Raw genomic sequence first — 2,776 nt, 5'->3', positions numbered from 1 at the left:
TAGTAGTACCTAAGGTAGTAGTAATACTATCTTATTCATAGTAATACTTTTGCAAATTTCAACATTTATTAGTAATACCACGTGAAAAATAAATAAATTTTAGTAAACCAATGCATTTAGACAGTTTTAGATCATATATAACACTTGCATAGAAAAAAAAATCAGAAAATATGCAATTTGTATAATTCACCTTATTATGGCATCACCATATACACACTAAGTATGGAAGATAAGGAAGGTTTTTTGTGGAAATGATAAATTTTCTAAAAACTTAAGTAATTTTAAAGATTTCACGACTAATATGATTTAAACAGATATATTGACATATAACTTCAAAATATATAAGTTATATCTGCCAAAAATATATAATAAGCCAAAAATATAAAATTCTTAGAAATATGCATAAACATAGTAGTACAAGGTAATCCAAGGTAATTCAAGGTAGTCTTAGTACTACTAGTAGTCCACAATCCTTCTGTTTAATGAAAAATGTAGATTAACAATGATTTAAATAAATTTATGTTCTTAACAACTACATCTATTTAAGCAAAAGCTTTTAAGACATATAAAATTATTTATAGAATCAAAGCATATTGATTAATTAAGGAAAATAATTTATATAAATATTTTATTAAATTTACTTTTAAAATTAACTGTTGATTAAAACATTATTGAAATGCATGGTCTATTAAATTTGTATTTTTGAAATATTTTTATATATCCAAAATTATGTAAATATTTTATTATATATTTTTTAAATTAAGTGTTTATTAAAATATTATTGAAATACATATTTTTAAAAAATATTACTGAAATAACTTTGATAAATATTTTTCCAATTAATTGTTTATTTAAATTTTATACAAAATAGATTAAATTTTTTATTTTAGAAAAATAATTTACAGAAATATTTTATTAAGTTTATTTTTGAAATTGTTGATTAAAATATATTATTAAAAATAATATTTTTCTTATTTTATTATTTATAAAATATATTTTTTACGTAAACAGAAAACTGAATTGAAAAAAAAGTTTCCTATATTTTTTAGCTATATTGATCATTAATATTTTTAAATAAAGAAATTTGCTAAAAGAAATTGGAAAAAAATCTGGTTAGTACAAAAAAATGGGACCACGTAATCAAAAAAAAATAAAAAAGAAAGGGAAAAGAAAATATTTTGGCGGGTCCCGCCGTATTTGAAAACAAAAAGAAAAAGAAAACAATATATATAATAAAAAAAGAAAGGGCAGGAAGGGAAAGGGAAAAAAAGGGGAAAAAGGTAGGGTAGTAAGAAAAAGAGTGGGGTAGTTAGAATAGATTTTTTCCAACTAGGGTGTATTAGAATACTTTCCCCCTTCTTCGCACTTTATATATCGACACAAAGAACCACAGAATATGAACAGCTCAATCTTGTGCGTTTTTTTTTCATTGAGCAATTCTTGAATACACACGAACCTAGAAGTCTCTTTCTTTTTTCAGGGGCGTCCATGACGAATGAAGCTACATGAGGCCCTTTGCCTCCGTAATCTGTCTACGTCTCCTTCATCATCACTGTAGCTTTCTTCGGCGAACTGGTAAGAGATCGAAACCTTTTTTTTACATATTCTTAAAGTTTTTATAGGTCCAGATTTGTTTTGTGATTCGAACACAACTATTCTCTCTTTATAGTAGAGAGCTAGAGACAAGAATTGATTGTTCTAGAGTTTTGGAGTCTCCACTTCCATGAATCAGTGAAGACCTGGCTGATAGATAAAGTAAGTAGAGGATTCTCAGAATTTCACCAGTCAAATTCATGGTGGGGACATCCTACCAGCAAAATTCAAACATAGACCTTCGAGTTATTCCTGCTTCTTATCTTTTTAGAGTTATTCGTGTTGCAGAACCGTGAAGATCTCCAATAGGAACCCGAGCATAGGAAGTCGTTGAAGTTGGACATGAGGCAAAATGACCAAAAGAAGTGTAGCAGTGGGTCACAATAAGTATAAGCAGAAGGATGAGACAATAAAGGCAGTAAGGACGGGGAGGGATCACAATCGAAGAACCATCAAAAAAAAAAAAAGAGGAAGGGCAAACAAAACGGCCACCGTGGTTGAGAAACACAAAGTGTATGAGAATGTTAGCTAGAAGAGTTCCAATCTAATAGATACAGTTTAGTGTATACCTGCAGTTAAAATCTTTTATTGGAAGTATGCTCCACCTATGTTAATTGATTTGTGTTCTTCCATGTTTTCCAGTGAAGCAAAGGATGGTGGTTTTACTAGAAAGTGATATGGGGGTATTCATGAATCATGATCACAATACAGAAGGTAAATTCTTTGTAACTTTTGGAAGCTGTGGGGTTATCACAATCGTGTACTGCAATTTGTTACCTGACCACTGCAGGATTGGTTTCATCGCCTTCCAAGTATTTTTCATCCTTTTCTCCAAATAGTTTCCATATCAGTTGTTGTATGTCTTCAATCCTGTTATGAGATTTTTGACTCTATATTATTACAGATTTTTTAGATGAAATAAAGATCAAAACCTCCCCAAGGTGGATAGCTTCAGAAGCCTACCTAGCAATGATGACTTAGAGGGAGATTACCAAGATGTAAGGTTCTTGGTTTAGAGAGTTAAAATTGTTCAATTCTATTGAGAAAGATATTTCTATTGAGAAAGATGTATTTATCGTTCCTGTGTTTGCATTTTCTTTTTGTAGGACATGAACTTAAATGTTAACACAACTAATAATGTTAGTCTAGGAGGTTTAAATGATTCCATCAGCGAATCAGATTG

At 29.4% G+C, this 2,776-nt stretch overlaps 1 long non-coding RNA gene across 5 annotated transcripts; it reads left to right on the top strand.

Moving 5' to 3' along the window:
• Positions 1-1,363: 1,363 nt before the first annotated feature.
• Positions 1,364-2,776, top strand: LOC130509465 (uncharacterized). 5 transcript variants are annotated; one of them, XR_008943481.1, is made up of 6 exons: positions 1,366-1,575; positions 1,670-1,755; positions 1,882-2,106; positions 2,236-2,405; positions 2,498-2,591; positions 2,700-2,776. It is a non-coding gene; the product is annotated as an uncharacterized LOC130509465 (long non-coding RNA). The 5 variants fall into 5 exon arrangements; XR_008943484.1 differs by having other exon boundaries at positions 1,364-1,575; positions 1,882-2,116; positions 2,236-2,591; XR_008943483.1 differs by having other exon boundaries at positions 1,365-1,575; positions 1,673-1,755; positions 2,236-2,591.

This window comes from Raphanus sativus, chromosome 3 (assembly GCF_000801105.2).
Source record: "Raphanus sativus cultivar WK10039 chromosome 3, ASM80110v3, whole genome shotgun sequence".
In the NCBI taxonomy this organism is placed as follows: domain Eukaryota; kingdom Viridiplantae; phylum Streptophyta; class Magnoliopsida; order Brassicales; family Brassicaceae; genus Raphanus; species Raphanus sativus.
This window is presented reverse-complemented; position numbering and strand designations above follow the sequence as displayed.